At 32.3% G+C, this 14,340-nt stretch overlaps 1 long non-coding RNA gene across 2 annotated transcripts; it reads right to left on the bottom strand.

Moving 5' to 3' along the window:
- Window positions 1–7,269: 7,269 nt before the first annotated feature.
- Window positions 7,270–13,165, bottom strand: LOC142633859 (uncharacterized). 2 transcript variants are annotated; one of them, XR_012843980.1, is made up of 8 exons: window positions 12,858–13,165; window positions 12,591–12,755; window positions 11,552–11,655; window positions 11,098–11,178; window positions 10,376–10,479; window positions 10,176–10,262; window positions 9,125–9,166; window positions 7,270–7,520 (listed from the first exon to the last, which is right to left on the bottom strand). It is a non-coding gene; the product is annotated as an uncharacterized LOC142633859 (long non-coding RNA). The 2 variants fall into 2 exon arrangements; XR_012843979.1 differs by lacking the exon at window positions 11,552–11,655 and having other exon boundaries at window positions 12,858–13,148.
- Window positions 13,166–14,340: the final 1,175 nt, after the last annotated feature.

Genomic DNA, 14,340 nt, shown 5'->3' with positions numbered 1-14,340 from the left:
GACTTGGCTTGGTAGTGGGCTAAGTGGCTGTAAAAGGCACCACTCAGTTTGGAGTATAGACTGAGGGGTTTGTTTTCTGCGTCTAGGTCTAGAAGTATTCAGAGACCATCGGGTTCATGTATATGGCCGGGTTCATGCCACAAATATCTGCATATGAAATGAATTGAAAAGGAAGGTTTAACAATGTCGAATAATTTTTTTTCCTTCTTTTCAATCTTTTGTTTGTTGAGCGGGTCGGTTAGATTTTTACTAACTCTCCCCCATTTTAAACCACAAATAAAATGATAAAATGACAACAACTCAAGGAGTGGCATAGAAACGTCAAAGATAAAGTTCGTTATGGTCTTATCATTGTGCAATGTGCATTGAGTTTACAAAGATTTATGAAAAATTTTTAATTAAGAAATTTTATTTTAGAGCCTTTAGCTTAACGGTACTCCTTAATAGATCAATATTTAATAGAGATGTTCAAGGTTTAATCTCCCTTCCTCAATTATCAAATTATTAAAAGCAAAATTAAGACATTTATCAAATTCAACACCTTCCTCTTATTTGCAAGTAGGTAAGCATGGAAATATTTGCACTTTGAATGAAATTGATATACGAAAAGAAGGAGCTTAGAACTACTGATCTCATTTTATAATCGTTCCATAAATTTAATTGTTTTAAGATCAATTTATAGTCAAATATATTTGTTGTTATGTCAATATAAAATAATGTTTGTTATTATGGATTTTATAGAAATATACATTTAGTCACAGACATTTATTTTAAATTTATTTCTTAAATTAAATACAAGAATTTAAGATTAGAGTTTATCTTATCCCGATGACATTTTATTTAAAGGCTTATACTACTCAAATTGATGCATGACAGTGGGATCAATACGTAATAATTGCCAAGAACCTTGTATCTCTACTAATTGACACATTCTGGTGTTTCTTTCTAATGAAAATATCCAAGATTCAAAATCACCCACTCCCAACTATTGAATTGAAAAAATTGTAATAATGTATGCAATATATATAATAATGAAGGATTAAAGACAAATCTTTCTAATTAAGATGCATTAGATCATATATTTCATATTTGTTTGAAAATAATTTTGGCAAAAATGCAAAACTGACCCTCTAACTTTTACCGTTTTTCTTTTCAATCCTTTAACTTTCATTTTTGTCAATTCAGTCCTCTAACTTTCAATTTTTTGTCAATTCAAGGCTTCGTTACTATTCTGTTACTACTGCCGTTAGACCCATTAAAACGATGTTGTTTTGGTTGTTTTTTTTTTAAAATCGGAATTAAAATAAGAAAAATCTGAAAAAAGAAAAAGAAAAAGAAAACATTAAGGGGAATGACGACGTCGTTTCCCTTCCCTTGTAATCAAAAGAAAACCCAGGTACCCAAATCCCTAACCCGTGAAACTTTGAGAGAGAGAGAGTGAGCCGGTTTGAGAGAGAGAGAGAGAGAGACTGAGTTCAACAAAACCATATATCATAACAGTATTCAACAAAAGATAAATCATAAGTTGTTCAAACCAAATTCCAATCATTAAAGAAACAGATACAGAGAAATTTTAAAAAAGAAAAAGAAAAAGAGAGATGCACAAAGGCTATCAGAACGATGTAGAACGATGCCAACATTATCAGTTCAGCAACGATGCACAAAGGCTATCAAAACGATGCACAAAATCATTGTTCTGCTACACTGAAAAAACATGCAAGAAGAACTAAGAACAGCGGGTAGCTCAGATTCATCCACGCCGGCAAGAAAGGGATGATCCAAAAGCATCTCAGCCATGAAGGACAGGCGAGGAGGAGCTATGGTAAGGCAAGGCAGAGCACACCCATCACTGATTCAGTTGAGGCAGAGCAAAGAGGGTGGTGGTGGTTTACACGGCGAATTTTACGGTGGGGTGCTGGTGGTGAACTCAGTCTCTCTCTCTCTCTCTCTCAAAGTTTCACGGGTTAGGGATTTGGGTACCCGGGTTTTCTTTTGATTTCAGGGGAAGGGGAACAACTCGTCGTTCCCCTTAATTTTTTCTTATTTTAATTCCAAATTAATAAAAAAAAAAAACACAACCAAAACGGCTTCGTTTTAGTGGGTCTGTTGGCAGCAGTAATAAACCAGTAACGGAGCCTTGAATTGACAAAAAATTGAAAGTTAGAGGACTAAATTGACAAAAATGAAAGTTAGAGGACTGAAATGAAAAACGGTGAAAGTTAGAGGGTTAGTTTTGCATTTTTACCAATAATGATTATTGTGTTTTTTATCCAAATACTAGGCACATCCAAGAAACTTGAACAAGCCAACTTCCTAAAAAAAATGATTTCAGACTAATATGTTCTCCCTTTGCTGAGATGACATAGTTGATGCTTTTTGGAGTACAAAAGCTTCTAAATTTCATTCCATGATCCTTCGTAACTTTTAATATTGTTTTAAATTTCAATATCAGCCATTGTCAAACTCAAAAAGAAATTGTACTTATCGTGATTGTACATGCTTTGATGCTTCTTAGCTCATTTTACTTCTGTTTTTTTTCCCCCCCGGGGGGGGGGGGGGGGGTTCATTTTACTTCTGTTAATTGTACATTTTGAGCTGACATTTTGAGAAATGAACATCAAGCTTTCAATGCGTGTAAAAGTCTTTATCAAGGTTGGGTTAATTGGGTATGCAGAATTTGAACGTCGTAGTTTGGTCCATGAGTTTTTAGAAGATTGTGGGCTGGGTATATGAGGTCCATGTGCAGTAGAAGGCGTGGATTGGGTATGGAGGTAATGGAGGAATTATGGGCTTTGGGTTGACCATTTGGGGCCCAACCCCATGGAACGGATCAGGTGGGTCATTTGTTACTGATTTGGAAAGCAATTAACTTATCCGATTTCCTTATCCAAATTCCAAAGCATGAACAATCACGATAAGTACAATTTCTTTTTGAGTTTGACAATGGCTGATATTGAAATTAAAAAAAAATATATTAAAATTCAGCTTAATTCCTTACTAATTTGGTCCTTTAATTATTGGGTAAAATTCAGTTTAATTCCTTACTAATTATTGTTATAATTTAACCCATATTTTGACTAAAGTATAGTTAAATTATTGGTTAAGTATTTACCAATAATTTCGTCTTTTAACCTGTGCCCATATTAGTTTGATTAGATTATATGTTTTCTTAGTACTCATCAAATATTAAGATTGAGAATTATAAAATAAAAACCATCTTATCTATAATATACCATAGAAAAAAAATAGATTAATACTGTGTCAATCACACTGATAAATTACATGTTCTCCATGAACTTATTATGATGTATCACAAATTTCATATTAATTAAAAAATTATTTACTATCTAGTTCATAATTTTATTCCTTAGTATATTTGAGGGAAAAAATACAACTAAAATTTGAATCATTTATAGGTGAAATAGTTTTTAGTCTTTGATCATCTTAATATTTGACAAATATGAGCAAAACATATAAATTAATGGTAAGTGGTGAAATTCAATATAGAAGCATAAATGTAAGTGTGTCAACTTTAACGTGCCATTTCTTCTCTTACTACAAGTTTGGCTGTATTGTTAGTAAGTCATCATAATAGAAGGAAACACAGTGTTCCATTCCGTTTTTGTCATTTGTTTACCATATTAATTTATTGCTTAAATTACAAATTGCATCTTTTAATTTCATCTAAAACTTAATTAAATCTTGTAACTTTTGTTTCATTAAGAAAAAGTTCTCTAAAATTTTCAACAAAAAAAAAATCTCTAAGTTTCGACTTTATTTAATTTAGTTGTCCCATTAATCTTTAAGTACAAAAATTAATGGGAAATTTATCTCTCTCTCTCTCTCTCTCTCACACACACACACACACACACACAAACTTTGGTATCTAATCCAAGCAACCAAATCTGAAATTCATCAAGGATCCACAAATCCATATAATCTGAAAACCACAAAAATTCATTCATATCAATATAATCTAATGCATTCAAAATTATCCTTAAAAGTATAATCTAATGCATTTTTCTATTAATAGGATTTCATCGTGATTTTAGCTATTTGCCTTGCAAATAAAGGGACATTACAAGTTTTGTTGACAACAAAATTAAAAATAAATAATAAAGAAAAGTTTCTGTATATGGCACGGGTTATAGGTATGTTAAATTAGAAAGCTAAAGAGTTGGTTGTAAAGAGAGGGACTACTAGAAAATCTGGATGGTTGTAAGGAGAGGGACAAGTGGGAAAATCTGGATGGTTGTAAGTAACAGATATATTAACAAATTTTCATACCTTCTTTACATGTATAGTCAGTGAGTCCTTTACTCTGTAACTCTGGTATTCTTTTTTGGTAATACATAGTAATATATGTAGGCTATTTCCTATACAAAGAGGGGTTTTTTTTTTTTTTTTCCGAGTACTAAATTGAAAGATGAATTAGTTTTAGATGAAAGCATAATTTTTGTTAAAATTGTCCATGTAACAGATTGTGAGTGGTGAAAAAAATAGTGGATCTATATAAAAGTAATTGACAGTCAATCTTAATCTGACATATAGGATATACTACAACAAAAAATATTTATTATTACAAAAACAATTGTTGCAATAACATCAAAATCATTGCAATAGTTTCCACGAAGTGTTGTAATAAAATTTGAGGCAATAAGTTTGTGCTAAAAAAATTTTGTTACAATAAACCTTAAATATTTTAATGACAATTTTGATGTAATAATATTTTTGTTGTTGCAATAAACAATTTACTACTTAGAATATCTTACAGCAATAAGTTATTATCTCACGAATTTTATTGCAAAGAATTGGCAAAAATAATTTGGGTCAAATTATTGCAACGGTATCTTTATTGTAATAGATAATTTTTTCATATTTTTCAATATAATAGATTGTAAAATAAGTATTAGATTATTATAATGATATATTTATTGCAGCTTCATGTTTGTTATTGCAATAGATTGTAAAATAATTAATATTTAATTATTTCAATGATATATTTGTTGTAATAAGCTATCTCTTTGAAATTTTTATTGTAATATATTGCAAAATAATTGGTATCAAATTATTACAACTGTTTCAAAATAATTGGTATCAAATTATTGCAAAAAAAATTTGATTTCTTCAAGAGTAACATGGGAATTGTCAATGTCAAAACAGATCCCATATATTTAGCTCTCTGAGGTAAAGGAACACTAAGCCATCCTAGTCGTCCACCGATCACTGCGTACCCACCCGCATAGAAAAACATGTAAACAGAATTGGCAACAACAACATCCACTTCAAAGTACACTACACTATAGTCATTCAATGGCAGCAGACCAAATATCATAAATAATGTGAAGGCCATCATAGATGCAGAAGATCACAATACTACCCGTCTTTTGTATCGACCAACTAACATAGCTCCCAAAATTAGCATAATGAAATTTGTATACTCAACTGCCATGGAAGAAATATAAGAAGTAGAGGTAGACACACCAACAGAAGTTAAAAATACTGGGGCAAAGAAGTTTATGGCAAAAATTCCCATCATTTGCATGAACATCTTTCGTACACATGCAATAAATAGATATGGCATATACTAAAGGCTAAAGGGATGAAACAAGGAACTATAAACTCCTCACTCTCTGCTACCAATTTGTCAAATTCAGCAACTATTAGTCTACCTCTAGTCCTTTTAAAAGCATTTTCAGCTTTTTCAAAGTCTTTCATCTGAATAAAATAATGTGAGCTTTCAGAAGCAGTAGCAAATAGCATCAAGGATGCAAGAGCTAAGGCTCTTGCAATAGAGGCTTAAATACTAAGTTGAATTTAGAAATTTTTTTGAAATAACTTAAATTGAAAAAATTAAAAAAAAATTTCAATAACTTATATTGAAGAAACCATTGTAATAACTTGATACCAATTATTTTGTGATATATTGCAATAGAAATGTAAAAAAGACAACTTATTGTAACAAATATAACATTGCAATAACAAAATATCAATTATTTTACAATCTACTGCAATAACAAACATAAAACTGCCATGGATATATCATTACAATGATCTAATACTAATTATTTTACAATCTATTGTAATAAAAAATATAAAACAATTATCTATTACAATAAAGATACCGTTGGAATAATTTGACCAAAATTATTTTTGTCAATTCTTTGCAATTTATTGCAATAAAATTCGTGAAATAATAGCCTATTGCTACAAGATATTCGATGTAGTAAATTATTTATTGCAACAGAAAATATATTATTACATCAAAATTGTCATTAAAATATTTAAGGTTTATTGCAACAAAATACTTTTGTAGTACAAACCTATTACCTCAAATTTTATTGCAACACTTCGCATAAATTATTGCAATGACTCTGATGTTATTGCAACGGTTTATTTTTTTTTTGTAATAAATATTTTTTGTTGTAGTAATTTATATATGCTAGTTTTACTTTTTCTCTAGCTCTTCTTCTGTATAAATAGTTTGGTTCTTCTAAAAGTATAAGACTACTCTCTTCTCTTTTATGTAAACAGTATTTTCTTCTAAATTTGATATGTAGGCATCTGATACATTAATTCACAAGTTTGGGAATTGGATGATGAGCATATCAATTTGTGATATTTTCTTTATGCAGAGGTGTCAATGCTAATGGTATTGGTTAATGCATTTAATGCCAACTTATTTTCTCTTTAGCTGAATTGTATTGTTGTGACATGTAGCAAGCCACGTGTCAGATTTTGTATTTACCGTCACTACAACAAATTAGACTTTTTTCAAGGGTCAAAACCCCTAAAAAAAGGGTCAAAACCCCTAAAAAAAGTAGTAAAAAACCTTGAAAGAAATTATTTTAAGAGTCCAACCGACCCTTGATAACCTTTGAAACATATAGCGTCGAAAAAAAAATTTTGAGAGCCTTCGTGCCCCTCAAAACAAGTGCTCTAATCTTATTTTGAGGGTCAAAAGACCCTTAAATAACCTTTTACCAAGGTTTAAAAGATTTATACTTATAACCCTTGATAAATAATGTTATTTAAAGGGTCTCTTGACCCTCAAAATAAAATTTTATTTTATTTATAAAAAAAACCACAATCATGCACTCTATATATATATATATATATATACATTCATGAAGTTAGACATGGTAGCAAGTGGTGGCAAATTGATGCCAACCATAAACCTGGCAATTGATTAAGAAAGCTTAAAACAAGAAATTAAAGGACTGCACAAGAACCCAAATACACAAAGTGAAAAGTATCAACAATCCTGTATGATCAAACAATCATTAGGGGAGAGAAGCATCTATAAAATCCTTCCGGAAAATTTCAATATACCATTGCTTTAACAGACACACAGGTCTAGGCCTATCACTTATCAGTTTAGCAGAATCAAAAACTACACAAATCCCTCGATGATTCTTATAAAGGTATGAATCTAAGACGTTTTGTGGGCTGGCCTTGGATATGTATATCCTCCCCTTGTTTATGGCTGTGCTAGCCTTGCTGTCCAGCCCAGGAGGAACCTGTAAAACAATCAATTGCTTGTGAGCCATATTGGAAAGAACTTGATAACAACATGAGCATAATGTGATTGGCATAATGTGATTGGCTGAATTTACACTTTGAACACAACCACAAGGCAATTGTGAGTTACAAGCTAAACTAAAATCTATGATTGTGAATTGTGAATTGTGAAAAGCTAAAGTCCCAAAAGAGTACATATTTGTAACTATAATGAAGTAACACAATGAAGAAATTGGACGATTAAAAGTAAAACTACAAGAAATAGTCAAGACTAAAATCCCTAAGAAATGGAACAAAGAAATTGAAGAAGACCTTAAAGAGGAAAGAGAAGTTTGGGTCGTCACAGCCACCTTGGGGCTGAAGGTTTGTGAGATTCTCAAGCTCCGCAGTGATCTTCATAATGTGATTGGGCTTTTACTTTCATTCTAGAGCCTAGCCCATGAATACAACTTGGGGTTTGTAAAGTTTAAAAATATATTATTTAAAATCAACTGTATTTTAAACTGTTATTTTAGGGTAAAAGCTGATCTCTATATTGGGTGCTACGGGTTGAATATATATATATATATATACCTACCTAATCTTGTATACCTAACAGAGGTATAAGTAGATAATTATTGACTTATACAAACTTGATTATTATATAGATCAACTATATTAACTATTAAGTAGTGTAAGAGAATATAAGTTTAAAAGAGTTACCTATAAGGTTTCCAAAGAGTTTCTACAGTATTGAAAACTCTAAATTAATTACCTTGGGTATCAATCTATGCTAACACAGATACATACACAGATTTCTAATCCAATTACCTTGTGTAATACATACACATTGATTAAAGAGAAAGGTTCAAAAGCCGCCTTTAAAATGTTATGACCAGTGTTTGAAAAAACAAACGGCCTGGACCGCCAACCATGAACTGGTCTCTGTAATCAGTGTAATGGTTCAACACACCCCCTAAAACTGTTCTAGTAAAATTATTGTTAAAATTCTCAACTCAATGGCTCAACAGGTAAATTTGTAGAACCATTTGCGGGTCAGAACAGTTTGGATGGTTCTGTCCAAAACATAGATGTTTTGGTTATTTTTTGTTCACTTTCAAATTCCTAAAACAGCGATGTTACTTAAGAATCAAATAATCAGTCTCTCCCAAAAGCCAAACACCTAAATCCCTTCTTAATTAGGTAAATAGATTCTGCCAATACAGATAAGATAGCCAGTATTGGGTAAAAATCAACCTATTATAAGTTCCTTTCATTCAACTGTATGCAGATAAACACTTAGGCCACATTTGTATCAGCCTAAAAAAACATTGTCCAACATTTTCCGCCATTTGGGGTCGCTGAAAAACTTTAGTTAAAACTTTAGTTAAACTTTAGTTAAATGACTATTGATATTCATACTTCAATAGAGAATAAGCAAGGCAAACATTGTCACTCAAATAGTTAATCCAACCACCAAAATGGAACCAAACAGGGGCTTTCCACCTCCAAGGCAGACCATCCTTTTCTCACAATTTCCCCCCAAAACATAAATAATAATAATAACTTAATTGCACGAGCAAAGAGGAAAAGGGAATCAAAATTAAAAATTGGTAACGCATACCTGTTGCTCAGGAATCAACTCCTCCAGCTAAGAACGTAGGTCCTGCACAGAAAAAATGACTAGTATGAGCGAGGTTACTTATGGTAGAAAAGGCTTTAAAAGAATAAGCTATAATGCCCAAACACGAGCAATTGTAAATCAATAACAGCCAATGAGCTCCAGCTCAAAAGGCACTTTCTTCTTCCAAAATATTTGGATAATAACTTTGATCAACACCACCCCTTGAGGTATGGTACAAAAAGTTGAGAACTTTGATACACAGGCATGTAGAAAATAAGTACAAGTTAAAGCAGTTATCATATATAGAGTAGTTAAACATACAGAAATTGTATGAAAATAGAATTAAAAGCTGTAAAAATCAAATCTTTTTTTTATTTGAAGCCATCTGACTGAATCTTTGAGACTTGGCTGCTGCCCTTTTCTTGAATCCACAGAGATAACATAAATTTAGACAATTCTTTCTGAAAAATAATTTTTAAAAAGAAACCAGCAAATTAAAAATAGCAACTTATTGAGAAGTTGATAATTTTTATTTTTTTTTTCTTCTTAAATTGAGAAGTTGCATTTTTTCTTGGGAATCTTTTTAAATTAAATTAGATTTTGGTGGATTTTGGTGGAGGTTGCCATGATGGTCTAGTTGAGAAGGAGGGAATGTTGGTGTTCAAAGAAGGAAGTTGTGTATCCATCAACTCATCTAAGGGGTCTCTTATTCTGTCATCTCCATGGTTAGACTCTATTGTAGCTAGGGAGTTAACAGGAGGAACATCCCATTGTGTATCTATAGTGGATCTATTAATTATCTATGTACTAATGTACATAATAGTGTAAATTTTATACTGGCTTTTAACCTATCATAGATTCATAGGCCTTATCTTCTTTCTGGAGTTTTCGATTCATAGGCCTTATGATTCATGCTGTAAGAAAAAACACAAGTTTTTTACTGGAAGAGATTAACATGAGCACAAGCATATGCACTCGCTCACTTGTGACAACTGAACACATCCTAGCACACACATAAGAGAGAGAGTCTCAATCCACCAGCACCACTTACATTTTCATGATGCTGAGCAGACGCACGATTCTCATTGCGCAATGTATCAATTGTAAGGCCCTGACTTTCCAACTGCTTCCTCAGTTCCTGCTTAATGGAATATTTGATGTGAATAAATTATGTAACAAAGACCTTTTATCTAACTCCATAACTGAAGTTATTTCCATAGTCAATCATAACAGTAACCCAAATAAAGATACCTTGTTTGAACGCTGGAGGCTTCGAAAATCATCAAGAGAGATTGGACCCTCAGGAGCACCAATGCCAATACCTTTAAATCTCTTGTTTTCAGAAACAAAATCCTCTGCACAGAAACAAAAAGAAATAAACGAACAAATCCTGTAAGTATCATTCAATATATCAAATTCTCTAAAACGTCCAAATTTCAAGCCATCAACTCAAACTAAAATGCAAACAGCCAACATCATACAGAAGACTTGATTGATCTAATGGGCAAATGAGCATACAATAGCACCAAACTTACAAATTTTCCACCTAAGCCATGGTCATTTCTGACAATTCAACCTACTGATACTGATACTGGAACTGGAACTTAGTTGTCTTGATACAGTGATGTTAATGAAGCATCTACAACTTTTTTAAAAATAAAATAAGAATAGTATTAAGGGAGTATCTACAACAGCAATGCAACAACAACCCAATACTTATTATTTATTAATAAAAGCCACTCATCACCTCTAAACTTAATCATTCTCAATTATCAAGGAATCGCATTTGGATTCATGTCACTTATGCATTTGCCTAATTCCTTCTCTCTTCTCTTTGGTGGATAATCATTGAGGCCCTAATCTCACATAATTCCCATGTAGCATTCTTAAATTGGATAAATTTTATTTTTGTTATTACTTTGGCCCCCTCACTCTTAAAATTCTAGTTCCGCCCCTGCTCATCAATAATATACCTGCTTTTCTTTTTGCAGCTGCACCATCTGTCACGGGTGTGGACGCCAGAACTTCTCGATACACAAATGCAAATGCAAGTTCTGTAATAAATTCAAAAAGACAAAATGGTCAATAGCTCTCTAGATTGTCAAACACAATCGCTTGCAAACCATAAGAATACTAATTCTAGCACTAACAAAATCCGCAAATTTACTTTGTTCAACCAACCTACGGAATCAGAGACCAATCCTATAGTTTATAAAGGCAATTTAAATAGATCACATTGCCAAAGCAAGTGCCCTCTGCCCCAAAAAAATGACTCGGGGGGTTTGAGTGATGTTGCATATAAACCAAGAAACCACGTCTCCCAGACCTTGCAGAAGATGGATCTTTGCACACTGCCTACTAGCCTTTTAATTTTAAATAGAAAACAATTACCACATCAATAACACTAATCACATATAAGAATATTACCATGCTGAGGAGGAGCAGCAAATTGAGATATTGAAACAAAAAAGCATTATTAGGATTCCATGTCACTATCTGGAGAAGACTTTCACTGCTCTTGCTTGATGTCTCTAAATGGATAAGATTAGATTTGCTTTAGTTCCCCATTCTTTCCTGTTAGTATAGTCTATGATGAAACCCAAAAAAAAAAAAAAAAAACACATAATGCTAGGAACACAACTTTGTTTCACAGCTATTTACTTATCAAAAATAAAATATCATTTTTTTACAACTATCAACATAGCCTGTTATAGTTAGAGCAACATCACTTTCACCTAGGTCCACCATGACAACACTCTTATTATGCACCAATCACAATACACCATGTCAACAAAGTTGTGTCCGTAGACTTATTGATAGATGTATAAAATGAAGTAAACAAATGGATGTCTAATCCAAAGGTGATAAGCAAATGTTCAATGCTTTGACAAATGCATTGTACCGGTCATACACACAGGCAGTAGAAGACAACCAATATGAAATTTTCAACCGAACAATGCAGATTGTTCCGAAAATCTATATGGGAGACTACTAAATTTGAGTTCATCTAGCTTGATCACTTGAATTGGAATGTGAAGATGAGGCCAAAACAGCCACGGATACACAAATATCGATCTTGTGTGTATAAGAAAAGATCATATTTAGTTCTGTTCTCTAATCACAAACAGCTTCACAACAACGCCAAAAATCAACATGCCAAAGAACTCTTTTTAACACAATTTTCGTGAAAATTGCCAATGCTAGAGAAAATTTCGCAGAGATGAACTTCTAAATTCTACTTGTATAATTATATTTCAAGCACAGAACCTTGAAATCAAAACCTAACAAGCTAAAAATCCATAAAATCGGAACTGCAATTCTAATTGTAGCTGTTAAAACCTAAACCGAACTAAACAAAAGGAAAATGAACAGAATTTCATTGTTAGAGAAAGTCAATTCCGATTCGATTTTGTTATCTGAGCAACCAAACAGAGATTAAGATGAAAAAGAAGAAAAAGAAAAAAACCTTCTCGTTCAGAGAGCAGCGAGACTGGACGAAAGAATCGGCATCGAATTTATCGGACTTGAAGACGCTGAGACCTTCTTCAACCTTCGCGCCGTTTGCTGGAATATCATTACCTGATGGTGCTGCACAGCTTTCTATAGGGAAATCGATGATGAGCTCCGTTTTCTGAGAAATATGAAACGAAATCATGGGGAAATTGATGAAAAAGTGTGGGTAAACCAAAAAAACAAAAAAATCAAAGACGAAATTAGGGTTTGTGATTCGTACCTAATCGGAGCTGAGAAACGGTGATCGTCGAGCAAAATCGATGGAGATGAACTCGGCAGAGAGATGAAGAGTCACAAAATGGAGATGAACTCGTACAAAATCGATGATCGTCGAGCTCTATGAGATCTCCATGATCGACGAGCTATGCTCTGAGAACTTAGCCATTGGAATATCTGCGATTTCTATGCTCTGAGAGTGAAAGTAGTTATAAGCTCTTTGTTTTGTTTATTTAATTTGTTTTAAATTTATATAATACGGGTATAGTTTTAAATTTAGTTGTGGGCTTTTTGCAAGGGTTGAAAATTTTGTTGTGGGTTTTTTTCGAAGGGCATTCTGAGGATGTATTTCATCAGCCAGGCACCCATATATTGAAGGGCTGAAAAATTTGTAATATTTTACCAAGGGTTGTTGGCTGAAAAAATTAGTGAGTTTTTTTTTTTTCCCATTTATTTCAAGGGTGCTTTGACTTATTTTGAGGGACCAAATAACATTTGAAATAAAGTTTAGTAATAAAGCTCTCTACATTTTTATTTATAAGTTGTATCGACAGATTTTAGTAAACCCTCGATAAAAAAGGGTTGAAATAACTACACTTTGTTATAGTGCGTATTTAAGAAGATATCAAATTGGACAACAAGTTGGTGGTGGCGTTTGGTACGGGGTAATGTTTTAGGATTCCCAGGAATGTTTAAAGATTCCCATGTTTGGTTGCAAATTATGCTAGGGAATCAGATGCCAGGGGAATCCTTAAACCCCTCTCAGTAGGAATGTGGATTCCTTTTAAAACAGGTGGGAATCCAGATTCCCAAACTTAAAAGAAATTGTATTTTTTATAAATTGACAATTTTAACCCTTTTTCCTTATCATTTAAGCAATTAAGATAAACTATAAAACAAATTATCAATATCTTCTCTCTTGTCTTTATCTTTTCCCGCTAAAACAACATAAACAGGATAAATAACTCTGCTAATAGTTATTTTTGTATTATTCTTGTCATTTTGAAACGTTAGATCACAGTTTTAATGAATGTGTTGCTAATTGATAGTTTATATAATGTTTTTTATCTATCTATTTAGAGTAAGATATTTTTTTAAATGACTAATTAATAGTTTATATATATTTTTTCATTATTTATTTAAAGGAAGATTTTTTTTTAATGGGCTTGGTACTTCACATTCAAATCTAAGGACAAAATGGGAAAAACAAATAATTCATTTAAGATTCATAGGAATACACCAAACATTATCATCTCACATTCCTGGGAATCTCCCAATAAAACCAAACATAGGAATAGCTATATTCCTAGGAATGTGATTCCTAAGAATCACATTCCTGGGAATCTAGATGCCAGGAGTAATGTGGATTCTCCGTACCAAACGCCACATTATTGTGTATCAAAAAAATCAAACAAAAAGATGGTGTCGTTTGATATCTTTTTATGTTGATTCCATCAGTAACGAACTCAATAGACTAAAAATAGAGA

This window comes from Castanea sativa, chromosome 5 (genome assembly GCF_040712315.1).
Source record: "Castanea sativa cultivar Marrone di Chiusa Pesio chromosome 5, ASM4071231v1".
Classification (NCBI taxonomy): Eukaryota; Viridiplantae; Streptophyta; class Magnoliopsida; order Fagales; family Fagaceae; genus Castanea; species Castanea sativa.
Note: the sequence above shows the minus strand (reverse complement) of the source record. Positions and strands in the feature narration are given on the sequence as shown.